A 14,077-nucleotide genomic window follows, 5' to 3' on the forward strand; every position below is an offset into this window, starting at 1 on the left:
GAGGTAGTCCAACTGAAAATTTCTGGTTTGGGCCAAGTTCCCTATTTTGTGGGTGGGCCAAGTGCTAAACTTTCTTGAGGTGGGCAAGCTGCCAAATTTCGGGGATGAGCCGAATAGAAAAGTTTTGGGGTGGGTGATCTGCGAAATTTCGGAGGTGGGCCAGGTGCCAGATTTAGGGGTAGTCCAACTGAAAATTTTTGGTTTGGCCCAAGTTCCCAATTTTGTGGGTGGGCCAAGTGCCAAATTTTGTTGAGGAGGGCAAGATGCCAAATTTCCTGGATGAGCCGAATAGAAGAGTTTTGGGGTGGGTGATCTGCGAAATTTCGGAGGTGGGCCAGGTGCCAGATTTAGGGGTAGTCCAACTGAAAATTTTTGGTTTGGGACAAGTTACCAAAATTTTGTGGGTGGGCCAAGTGCTAAATTTTCTTGAGGTGGGCCAACTGCCAAATTTTGGGGATGAGCAGAACAGAAAAGTTTTGGGGTGGGTAATCTGCAAAATTTTGGAGATGGGCCAGGTGCCAGATTTAGGGGTAGTCGAACTGAAAATTTTTGGTTTGGCCCAATAATAATAAAAATTGGTTTTTGGGGAAAGGAAATGGCGCAGTATCTGTCATATATCGGCGGACACCTGAACCACGCCATAAGGGAAGGGGTAAATGAGAGAGTGAAAGATGAAAGGAAGAAAGAGGTGCCGTAGTGGAGGGCTCCAGAATAATTTTGACCACCTGGGGATCTTTAACGTGCGCTGACATCGCGCATAAAAGATCCCCAGGTGGTGTTTTGAGAAAATTCTAATTTTGTGGATGGGCCAAGTGCCAAATTTTCTTGAGGTGGGCAAACTGCCAAATTTCGGGGATGAGCCGAATAGAAAAGCTTTAGGGTGGGTGATCTGCGAAATTTCGGAGGTGGGCCAGGTGCCAGATTTACGGGTAGTCGAACTGAAAATTTTTGGTTTGGGCCAAGTTCCCAATTTTGCGGGTGGGCCAAGTGCTAAATTTTCTTGAGGTGGGCCGACTGCCAAATTTTGGGGAAGAGCCGAACAGAAAAGGTTTGGGGTGGGTGATCTGCAAAATTTTGGGGGTGGGCCAGGCGCCAGATTTAGGGGTAGTCGAACTGAAAATTTTTGGTTTGGGCCGATAATAATAATATTAATTTGATTTTGGGGAAGGAAACGGCGCAGTATCTGTCTCATATATCGGCGGACACCTGAAACGAGCCATAATGGAAGGAATAAAGGAGGGAGTGAAAGATGAAAGGAAGGAAGAGGTGCCGTAGTGGAGGGCTCCGGAATAATTTCGACCACCTGGGGATCTTTAACGTGCGCTGACACCGCACATTAAAGATCCCTATGTGGTCTTTTGAGAAGTTCTCAGTTTTGTGGGTGGGCCAAGTGCCAGATTTCTTGAGGTGGGCAAACTGCCAAATTTCTAGTATGAGCCGAATAGAAAAGTTTTGGGGTGGATGATCTGCAAAATTTTTGAGGTGGGCCAGGTGCCACAGTTAGGGGTAGTCCAACTGAAAATGTTTGGTTTGGGCCGAGTTCTCAATTTTGTTGGTGGGCCAAGTGCCAAATTTTCTTGAGGTGGGCAAACTGCCAAATATTGGGGTCTCTTGGAATTTCATAATTCATGCTGCTATCTGACAACTGCCAAGTATTGGGAGTCAATAATTTCAAATCTGGCGGTGCTCTCCGACTGGTTCTTGCCGGTTCGCATGACCCTGATGACGTCATATAAATTTCACAAATCATGAAATTTTGTTAACGAGAAACCAGGTGGTTTTTGCAAGGCGATGACCTAAATGCTATTTAAAATTTCTCGCTTTGTATAAAACGATGCGTAAAATAGGCAAGCGGCCCCTTTCTCTCTTCTCGATTAATTTCTCTCTTCAACGCTGCTCGAATCACTAGAGAGACCCCTTCGATGGATCCAGACTTTGAGGACTGGTGCACCCGTAACACCTGTGTTAATAGAGGAGCTCTCATGCGATGCCAGAGTATTTGCTTTCAAAGAAACTCTGAAAGACAAAAAGAATTCGTCGCACTGCTAAAGATGTGGAGACAGTCACCAGTAGAAGACAGCTACAGGTTCGACAGCCTAAAGAACATCTTATAGGAGGACCTAAGAATATCGGCCCCAGCATTTTTACAGCATTCTTAACACCTAGCAGAACATCCACTATGGCATGCAGTTCATAGGTGACCCCCAGATCACAGCCCAGCCCAAATTGTTGACCCTTGTGGGGAACAGAGTTGCCAGAGGAATTCGCACACTACGAACAGACCTACGCTCTCATAGACCGGGAGGAATACAGCTCGAAGATGCTTTAGGCAGTGGTCCAAACAGTGCTGCCATCGTCTGTTGGCGGTTTTGTAAAATATACATGCTTGCGATTACCGTATTGTCCCCACACGTCATAACACCTCAAGAACGAAGTTTGAGCAAGCACTTTCGAAATTCTACAACCAACTGTGCATAGCGTGTGAACCAATAATGCAAAAAATTGGTGCCCTTTCCTTCTGTGACCCGTTTTGTAAACTGAGAAAAATTTTCCTCATAACCGCCACATTGAGCTTATGCACTGTACACTCTAAAACGGTAGTAAACGGAGCGGTTACCAAGTCTTACTGCACTTTACTACTTTTTTGCTATTTACTACCCTCTTCAAAATAGAATGTAAAAGTCGACCCTTCTTACCCTTTGACTACCTATAGCCGCTAGTTAGTATCTGGTTAATAAGCGTTTCTTCAGCCCTAAACTAAAGGCGCAGAAAATAACTGACATTGATTTCTGTCAGTACCCGGTTTTTATCCCTAAAATAAGGTCGCCGAAAATAATTGACACAGACTGTTTCGAGAATAAAATGGTTTTGCAGTTAAACTTTTTTGCAGCGTGTTGCCTCTAGGTAGATCTAAGCTGATTCTACAATCACATCTTCATAATTAAAGCTGGTATCTTAGCTGAACGGGTAATAGCCACTAGCATGAAACTGAGAGGCAGATTTACGGAGTTTACAAGGCGGAGAAAGGTTTACTCCTGCAAAGCGCACTGCGCGTGTCGCGGTTTCTTGTCTCTTTCTGATATATGACTTTCTTGCAATCTCAACCTTTGTGTGTGCCCGGTAGGGTTGTTGGACGCCATCGCGTCGCATGATTTTACACATAATGCTCACTATGCACGAAACTTAGTGTGTAATTCACGACTAGCACAACGTGGCAGCTGTCGGTGGTGTCGGTCACTCGTCGCATTCAGCATATAGCTTTTTATTTTTGCAGTGTGTACAAAATTTAACAAACTAAGCCAACACACTGCTCAAAACTCAAGCTACACGAGAAAACGGTTTCTAAACATTTTCCTCGTAAACACTACCACCTTTTTGTTCGTGACTGTAGTCTTTATCATTAGCAGTCTACTTTTTACCGGCTCCAGTTGATAAGAACATTCTGGTCTGGTTAGCAGTTGCTTAGCGGATTCTCCGACCGTTTCCTTATAGCGTACAATGTACCGAAAAACGCCTATTTCCCAAAAATTAATGCATACAGCTTAAGTTCACGGCCTAGTTATAATATGCCACGCCGACGGCGTTTCAGCCAAATAACGTCTCTAACAGTTGTTGGCATAAAATGCTATTCTCGCAAGCAGAACGTTTTAACAATGTCAACAAAGCTACTGGGGTGTTTATTATTATAATTGGTTTTTGGGGGAAAGGAAATGGCGCAGTATCTGTCTCATATATCGTTGGACACCTGAACCGCGCCGTAAAGGAGGGAATAAAGGAGGGAGTGAAAGAAGAAAGGAAGAGGTGCCGTAGTGGAGGGCTCCGGAACAATTTCGACCACCTGGGGATCTTTAACGATCATAATTTTCGTTGTTGCCATGTGTCGCTGCGTAGCGCTGTGTATTTGCAACGTGGCAACAGAAGTCATACGGTAGTAAGCAGAAATAAGCTTCTCTAAGTGAATCCCGCGGTTCAAACAGATACCAAGCACAGCGTAGGCCATTGAGAATTTTGCGTTCTTCTGAATGCAGGAAGTCGTACACGTAGAGGTACCGCCAATAGGCAGGAAACAATAAGTTTGTACGGGAAGACAAATCTTTCCATTACTGCTTTACTAAAGTTGACTTTTGGATATTATACGCTAAGAGGAAAAACAGTTAGGGAAAATAAAAAATTGTGCTTGTCACACATTATTATGGAGTAATCGTTAACTGAAAGATAAAACTTTGTTCCCTTTCCTAATGAAGGGACCTGTACGTTCGAGAAACAATTTTGATCTGAAGATACGAGGCGAAGCCGGTGTGTTTAACAACTGCGTGGCTGCGTGAAAACTCCATTTTTTAAGCCGGTTAGAGCCATCGAATACTTATCACATTTCATAAAAGCCACCGGGTAGCAGAACGCTCAGCATCAGCCTTCTGAACGGCAGTAGTTGTGCTCATATTTTCACGAAGTAATCAATGCACATGGGGTCCAGTAAACAACGCAGCACAGTGCGGCTGAAAGCAACACGCATTCAGAATTCAGAAGGGTTCAGAATTCAGAATATGTTGATAGGGTTCAAATATTACTTGCACCAAGCCAGAACGCAATTATCCTCGGTGTTTCTGTGTACCCAAGCGCACCTCGTTTCGACAGCACAGTTGGACATGGCCCGTTTAGGACATTGTTGCTCTTCGCGACAGTATGGGGTTCCTACGTGCAACACCCCCCCCCCCCCCACACACACACACACACTTTTCAGAATATCTCGTGAAAGAGTACAGGAACCCTTCACAGTACAGTTCAGGACATTTTCTACCCGCGTGGAAACCATACATGCAGAAGGGAGGCTGCACGCCTTTTTTTAAACATTTCTGCAGTACACTGATTGTTTCTAAATGGTGACAGCAGGAAAGGACTATTGTCTACTGTCATTGAATGTGTGCGTAGATGGTGTCTTCTGGAGTGGACTATGTTATACTGTGAGCAAATGTGTGTATGGATTGTGGCACTGCAATGGACAATGTTCTACTGGGACTGCATATGTGCATAGATGTGACTTCTGGAGTGGACTGTGGTGTGGACTGTTTGGAGTGAATGTGTGCATAGGCGGTGAATGCGGGGGTGGCATATTTGCTATCATAAGCGACTGTGCGCATGGCGGGGTCGATCCGACAGGTTTCAGGACATTATTAACATAGAAGTGACGCTACGGTGGAGCAATTTCCTGCAGAATAGGCATGGCTCATCCCACCTGTAGCATTCAACACCTCAATTCAACGCAACTCTTCAGTCCTCTCTTCGGGTCCGCTGTTCAGATCCACTGTTCAGGGATAGCAGTTGTTCCGACAGCGATAATGGGCCAACCTCCATGCATGCGGGATTGGTCATTCCCTCCATTCATAGATCAATGGCGAGTTGGAGCATTTGCAATTTTCGACACGTAGTGCAAAAAGACGAGGACACAGAAGAAGGCAACCACGACACGAGCGCTCTCTCACAATTGAACTTTTATTGGAAGGGTAAACAGAATATAAACTCTGGGAAACAAAGAGAATGAAGAAGAAGGGACACATTAAAGACCATGAAAAAACAAGATGTAGTGACGAACAAGATCCTGAATAAATGCCAGTCTGAAAAAAAACAACCAAAAACACGTGCAATGCTACTCAACAACTGATTCTAGGTACGCATTGTCATTTTTCGTCAAGTTGATGGATATGTGACTGGTACACTTTTCCCCTCCTTTCACAATATGAAACGCCTCAATAATTTCCTTGTGCCCTGAATATGCGCTTTGCCAAGTGCAACACTCTTATCGAAAAGGGGACGGCATTTACAATTCCTGCAATGTTTCGGCAAATTTTCGAGTACTGTTGGGGTTAAAGAATTTCTGTGTTCAAACAGGCGGACAACCAAACAACGACCGGTCTACCCTACAGAGTATTTATCACAAGACAAAGGAAACTTGTAAATTACATGTTTTCTGCACTGTACAAATCCTGATTTGTGGTTAACATGGCAATGGGGCGCACTTTGGAATGCTTCTGTTTTCATTTTAACCAAAGCACACAATTCAGATAATTTATGGAAGCTGACATTACTGTGCCCACCTCGTACCGAATGGCAATATTTCGCAACCTATGTGAAAAAAAATGGGCAGTGGCTTAGCTCGGCTATGCCAGGATATACGTAGCGAAAGCTAGGGCGGCTTCTCCTCTGACGTCACGTCAGATGGCGAGGAGGTGGCGCCGTGGCTGGTCACGTGGCGCGGTGCGACCGCGATGGGACTGCGAGCACCGCGAAACTGCGTGTTCATGGCCAATGTAGCTTTCGCTAAAAAACTGTGCACGGTGGGGCTGCCACACTACATCAACTAAACCTTTACTTCATTTTCATTCCGGTTAGTTCAGAGTAGGGCAAAATGCTGTTGTGTCTTCCTCCTAACGCTCTGCTCTTTTTAAGCCGCGCCAGGATAAATATCAAGTTTTCTTGAACAAGTGTAAAGACTGACTGATTCTGGTTATGCGCTTTAAATAATCAGTAGTAGTTGTGAAAAACTTCTGTTGTGGTTGAACGGCAAGAACACCAAGAAGAGTATGTTGTCTGAACTAGGAAGAAGCAGTAAGCCTGCCCTACTTGCACCTTTCGGGGACCAGGATGGCGATGAAACCCAGCACCTCCACCAAACTGTCACGCGTGGATGAGAAAAAGGCCGCAAGAACCAGTGACGGGCTTCGACGAACGTCTTGATCACAGGTCCAGATCACTGCCACTTCCACTTCCTCTTTGGAGGCAGTCGTGCTTTACATCAGGGCTAGGCGAACGTGCGGAATGCATTGTGCCAATATGTATGTTGTAAGCACAGTGCGCGACCTTCGTCTTCATCTGTAAATAGTCATCATAATCACGCATCTTCGTCTTCGGAGGAGTGCCCACCATACTTGCGAGTGGCAATAAAAGCTCGCTTCGTCCACAGTATCATAAATGGTGGAGGCTCCTCTCGATCCTGCGTCCTCTCCATCGCCACACTGCAGCTACGTTCCGGTCGTCACCTGGTCGGAGAGACCTAGTGCGCCACGCATGCCGGATGGCCAGGAACCGTGGTGCCTTGAACTAGGGGCGCCAACCACGCTCAGCCTGGAAGACATCGCCAATCTTTGGGCAAGCAGCAAGACTCCTTTATTAGAGCAATAAAGTTTACTAACTCACTCACTCACTCACCCCCGATAGAAACCGTCGACCAACATCGCAGCGGCTCTCCCGCTGACCTTGCCGGTGCCTCAGCAAGTTTCCTTCCCCTTCATGCGGATCCCTCCGCCCGCAGTCCTGATTCCAACGCACCCGCTACCTCTCCGTCACCTGGACACCCGACATGGACCGTCACCACCCTTCAGTGCAAGCCTCCTACAATTGCGGCTATTCGTGGTGATAACGTCGAGGACAGGCTCGACCAGTACAACCAAGTAAGCGGCTACAATCGCTGGGACTCTGTCATGAAGCTCATCAACGTCTCATTCTATTTAACCGCCGTGGCAAAGACTAGGTTCATCAATCACAAGGATGCTATCCCGGATTGGGTCCACTTTACCTCGCAGCTTCGGCAAATTTTTAAAACTGTTGGTGCAAGCCCGGCCATCTACAAAAAAAGTTAGATGCGCGTGTGCAGCTGCCCGGCGAATAATACACGCATTACAATGAAGGTGTATTAGGCCTGTGTCTTCGTGTCAACAGTGCAATGTCTGAGTACGATCGGGTCCGTCACAATCTTAAAGGCATAGGATCATTTGCTTTTGACACGCTTGCTAGCCGAAATCCTACCTCAATCCACGATACCCGCACCACCTGTCTCCGTCCTGACGACCTTCAATCGCTCCGCTTGCGAGACGCCTGAGACCCCCGCCTTTCAACCGATGTAGACTTGCGCTCTCTCAATAGCTCCATCATCCCAGAGGAGCTGCACAGCTCCACCTTACCGCCGGTGGAATCCCATCAACACCGGCCTCCAACCTCACCGTTGCGCGATCTCATCAAGGACGAGCTCGCTTCAGTCACTCGCACCGAACCACCTGTACCCCTTTGTGTGCCCACATATGCCCAGGTTGCTGCGTCTCCCGCTGCTCTCGGCTACCCTTCACATTCGCCGCCCGTCCAGCAGTGTGTCGCCTCCTTAACCCAGCGACCCGATATGTATCCAGCGGTTTGGCGCCCGCCCCCGCCTCGTCCTATCTGCTACTACTCAGGAATTCGTGGATATTTATTTATTACAATACCTTCAGGGCCCCAGTGGGGCGTTACAGAAGGGAGTGGATAAAAAAGTAAAAACAAAAACAATGCAGCAAAATGAAAACAAAAAGTAAATGGAAAATGTAATGTAATACAGCAAGGAAAGAAAAAACGTAAGCTTGAACAAAATACAAATCAGATTACGTAAGAAAACAGCCTAGTCAAGCAGATAGTTTTCCGCGGAATTTTTGAATAAACAGGTGTCAGAAATGTCGGCAACCAAGGTGAGCAGGTGGTTCCAATCGCTCGCCGTCTTGGGTATAAACGAGTTAAAATATGCATTGCTTCGGCAGTATGGAATGCGTACCTTGTGGCGATGATCCGTGCTAGGTGATATGAACGATGGTTCAAATAGAAGATCCCGTTTTAGCTGATGATTGTGGTAGTAAATCTTGTGAAAAGTTAGTATTCGCGCGAGTTTTCTACGAAGGGAAAGGCTAGGAAGGTTCAAAGTATTTTTCATTGTAGTTACACTAGCAGTGCGGGAAAAATTTGACAAAATAAATCGGGCGCTACAATTCTGTACTGACTCTAACTGATTAGTAAAAGTTTCAAGTCCCGGGTCCCACACAGAGCACGCATATTTTAATTTCGATCTAACTAAGGTTTTATAGAGTAGCAGTTTTAAAGAAGATGGAGCCATGGAAAAATTACGACGCAAGTAGCCAAGCATGCGGTTAGTACTGTTAACAATATAATCAACATGTGCCTGCCATGAAAGGTTAGCAGTTATATGAACCCCTAAATATTTATATGTGGTAACTTGCTCAAGGAGAGAACCTGAAATATTGTAGGGAATAAGATTTTCGTTAGCAGACCGGTGTGAAATACGCATGACCCTACACTTGTTAGTATTCAGTCTCATGAGCCAAATATTACACCAATTAGATACCTTATTTAGGTCACTTTGAAGTAAGGATGAGTCTGAAGCGGATTTGATTACTCGATAAATAACGCAATCATCTTCGAAAAGCCTAATTGTGGAGTTAATAGAAATTGGTAGATCGTTAATGTATATTAGAAACAATAGCGGCCCGAGCACGGAACCTTGAGGCACGCCGGAGGTAACAGAGCATGGTGAGGAATCAGCGTTATTTGCAGTGACGAATTGAGTTCTGTTACGCAAAAAACTCTCGATCCATGAAAGAATGTTTGAGTCGATGTTTAGTTTGCCGAGCTTAAAACAAAGTAGTTGGTGATTAACAAGATCGAATGCTTTCTGAAAATCTAAAAATACACAGTCAATGAAAAATCTCTTGTCTAATGCATCAAATAAATCATGGGTGAAGGAAATCGTTTGCGTTTCACAAGAAAATGATTGACGAAAGCCATGTTGATGAGGGAAAAAAACGAATGATTTTCTAGAAATTTAACCAGATTAGAATAAATGACATATTCCAACAGTTTACACGGGACACTCGTTAATGATATGTTGCCGCGTTTCTCGTCGGCGTCAGCGCGACGAGCGTAACCAGGTGGGTTACTCCCGCAAAGACAAAACCCACTCGTCGTATGGTTACCGCCCTACTTTTCCAGCTAATGCTCCTCACCAAGGCGACACGTACTGATCCTATCCATACCGGCTGACGTTTCTCCCCAGCGATCCTCCCCGCTCCTCCTCTCCGTCGTCCTCTCCCGACCACTCGTCGAACACCGTCACCGTTCCGCCGCTCCTCATCGCCTCTACGTCCAGCCTCAGAACCCTGGTCGCCATACGAAAAACTAAATTGTGCAGATATCGGAGAAAAAGCTGCACCACCGGCCCTCAATTCAATTCCTCCTCCGCCACCCTCGAACATTTTAACCGTTGTTGTTGAAGGCAGTATTGTAGAAGCATTGATTCATACCATCGCCGCTGTTTCCGTCATCAGTTCTGCTTTGTGTTCCCATCTTCGCAGACTGCGCCGTCCTTACTGCGGTCCTTCTCTCCGTGCTGCTAATGAAGAATCAATGCATCCTTCCGGTCTGTGAGCAGCCCGGTCTGTGCACTCCGGTCTGTGTACAGCATTATAATATGCCACGCCGACGGCGTTTCAGCCGATAACATGAATTTCTGATGTTGGCATAAAATGCTATTCCCACATGCAGAACCTTTAAACGGCGCAACAAAGCAACTGGAGGGCCTGTTTAGTTCTTCATTTTGGTTGTTGCAGCGTATCGCTGTGTAGCGCTGTGTATCTGCAACGTGGCAACGGAAGTCCCACGGGAGTAAGGAGAAATATGCTTCTTTCACCAGCTGCCGGAAGGGATTCCGGCGGTTCAAACCGTCTCCGAGCAGACCGTAGGCCATTCAGTAGGGTGGTTTCTTTTCCACGTAGGAAGTCGTACACGTAGAGGCCCCGCCAATAGATAGAAAACAATTCATTTGTTCAAGAACGTGAATTTTTTTATTACTTCTCCACTAAAGTTGAAAATTACTTTTGCATATTAAACATTAAGATGAAAAAAGCTTGGAAAGAGGAAAAAAATGTGCTTGTCACACATTATTACGGAGTAATCATTAACTGAAAACTAAAATTTTGTTCGCTTTTCTAACGATGGGACCTGTATGTAGTTTTATAAACAGTAGTAGTTGTGCTCTTATTTTCACGAAATCATCAAATCACAAGAGGTTATTAGGATTGGCGCCAGCAGGTCTCGAGATTTTCCACCGAGACAGCAACCCTCGCCATGTGTCAGCATAGTTCTTTTACCACGCTTCGCCCGGTCGTGGCGTGGGACCAAACGGGGAGCAGGATTCTGGGAACGTTCCATTTCTGGAGTCCCGACGCCGCCGCCGCCTGTAAGGGGCCGCGGACATCTACGAACCTTCCCCGGCTTCTCTAACGACTTGACTACTCATGGCTTCCCGGGACCCGAACGGGTAGCGTTGAAATCAACCCTTTCGGCGGTATTCAGTGCCGCTCGCCCACAGCAGTCACCGGCCTCGCTAATGGCCGAACCACTCTGGATTATCTCTCGACGGGGCGCTCGGGCTTTGCGCTTCGGCTTCTTCGAAAGAAGAAAAGGGTTCGCCGACCGTGGGAGAATTGGCGGACCAGCTGACGTTACCTACCAGACCGGCGTGGTTCTGACCCCGACTCATTCCGCGATTGTGTAAATTTTTGAAGGAAGCAAAATGCTTAATCTGTAAAGCCAGGAGCTCCGTGGACTGAGCGATACCATTGCCTAAGTGTCCGCTGTGAATGAAGGGCATCATTGAATTTGGACCCGACGTAGTCATACGCGGCCGGGGAATAAAAATGCAGTCAGCGCGTACGCACAGAGCTCGGGTGTGTATACACCCTTTTGCTTGTTGCCTGCTCTGTTCAGAAGCTGCTGAATATCACTTGAAAATGAAGACGTGAACACCTGTGATCCTTCTTCTGAAAGGAGTTTTTGATCTCTGATTTCCTTGATAATTTCTTGCGCTGTCAGTTTGCTTTCAATCCGGTGAGAAGGTGGTGGCGACTCCAGGTCACATGACCAAGGTGGCCCACCTAGCTTGCTTCTGCGGGAATTTTTCACTCCCGACACCGCTGACTCTAAAGTTTAGATTTTCTGTACAACGGGAGCTTTAAAGCTATTCTGTTAAAAGCCTCTGCTAAATTGCAGCTTTGCCAAACACTAATATGTTCTGGGCAGTAAAAATCAACATGCCAAAGCAGAAAGTTTATTTTGTACACACAAAAACAATGGCACTTACACTGACTGCACACACGTGCTGCAGCAAGAGTTGAATGCTCTGGGTAAATGCTGAAGGTCCCTTAAGGTTTTTCAACGTTTATCATTTGAACAATGCAGAAATGCATGAGTGAATTCCACAAAAGATGACAGAAGTAATACTGCCCTTTCTGGGAAACATGAAAGAGAATTGCACTGAAGTGCACAAAGCTGGGCTGCATCAAAGCAACACGATGCAGCTGCCATCTATAAGATGACCCATGCACGACATCACAGAGCCCATCATGAAGGATCATGCATAGATTCCACGGGGCAGGCAGCTATCAGCGGATTAGATCGACTGACAGGATTTCTCCATGTTCTAGTCCACCAACATGACAATCGTAACAGGCACAAGGATCAGCACTGGAAAGCCAAATGGCTACTCATAATATTCTGAAGTGAATCATAAATCGAGTTGACAATAACATGAAATCTAGCCTTTAGATTTCAGCAAGAACACAGGAAGACCCTATGGAGTCTCCTTCAGCAAACCTATCCCAGTGCTTTCCCTAAAAGCTTGGAAAATAGGAGGCACCACATTTTTACGTGGCTCATCAGTGAAAAAAAGCACACAAGGAAAAACCAACAGGTAAAACACCTACATCAGTGCACTGCAGTTACAAAAATCAGGCTAACGAGTATATGACGAACTCAGCTAACGAATCATTATGCCTTCCTTTGGTTCTACAGTGCACCATTTAATCATTTGTGCAAAACAACAAAGCTTCCTTTCTAGTGAATTAGCATTCCACTTCACAATGAAAAGAAGCGGCAGGCACATTTAAAACATACATATTCAATCAGTCGGCAAGCTGCTACCACAAACATCTTTCACAGGTTATTTAGCTAAAATCTTGTTAGCTTCAACACAGAACAGTAGCTAGCAAACATATTGGTAAGAGGCATCATGGACCACTGCTATTTGTGCATTACATCCTTGTGGTGTTTCAAACCTTCCCTCCTAGAGAATGTTTTTTGACACAAGTCGCAATGGAAGGGTTTTTCACCCCTATGGGATTTCACATGCCTCCGCAAGTTTGAGTGGTCTGCAAAGACCATGGGGCACAGATGGCAATGATATGGCTTTTCACCTGTATGGGTACGAATGTGCATCGCCAGGGTGCTCTTCATTGAAAAGCACCTACCACATTTGTCACAACGATACGGATGTTCACCAGTGTGAGTGTGCAGGTGTGCCACTAGGTCACGGTTTTCTGAAAAGCTGATACCACAGTGGTCACAACGAAAAGGACGTTCATCAGTGTGAGTGCGTAAGTGGCGTTGCAGGGCGAATTTGACAGAAAAGTTCTTTCCGCAGTGCTCACAGCGGTATGGGCGTTCACCGGTGTGGACTCTGAGATGAGTCATTAAGTTGGAGTGTTTTTTGAATTCCATGTCGCAGTGGGTGCATTCGTAGCGGTGCTTTCCTGTGGGTTTACTCTGGCGGTTGCCAATGCCAGCAGTAGATTCCATGCAATGGCTGAGATGGGAAAAATCCAGGCCAGGAGATGCACCGTGTCCGGTCTGGATGACCATAGAACCTGCATTTTAAAGGTAGAATACTTTCAGTAAAAGACAAGAACCAAGAGTCCACAGTTCACTTGGAGCTAAGGATATGAGATGAATGCGGAGGACTCTCTCATCAACAGCTATGGATGTTTACAAAGTTTTATTCAGTAGATTAGCCTTAAGAATTCAGGCCAGTAGCAAGACATCCCTACAGTGAATTCTGCATGCGGTTGGAGAACATTTAGGCTGTCTATGAGGAGGCCAAGGCTAAAGGCTAGAATTTTGACGAGACCATGGCCCCTGCACAGGTCTTCGCATCAGGAAACAGAATTCACAAGGGTGACAGTTCAGTCAGTAGTTCACATATCACACAAAATACGTTCCAGAATATCGAAGGCAAATATCGCCGTCATTCACCACAGTTCAGGGAAATAAATATTCCATATCCTTCATAGTGATCTTTGAAAGTCAACCTTCAAGAACTTAAGGAGAAAAACTGCAGGATTTAATCTGGCAAGTTTTTGAACATACGGTACATTATGTGTGCTGTCCCTGATGAAAGCCTGCATGTGAAAGATTATATCCACTGAGACAAGTC

Source organism: Amblyomma americanum, chromosome 1 (genome assembly GCF_052857255.1).
Source record: "Amblyomma americanum isolate KBUSLIRL-KWMA chromosome 1, ASM5285725v1, whole genome shotgun sequence".
In the NCBI taxonomy this organism is placed as follows: Eukaryota; Metazoa; Arthropoda; class Arachnida; order Ixodida; family Ixodidae; genus Amblyomma; species Amblyomma americanum.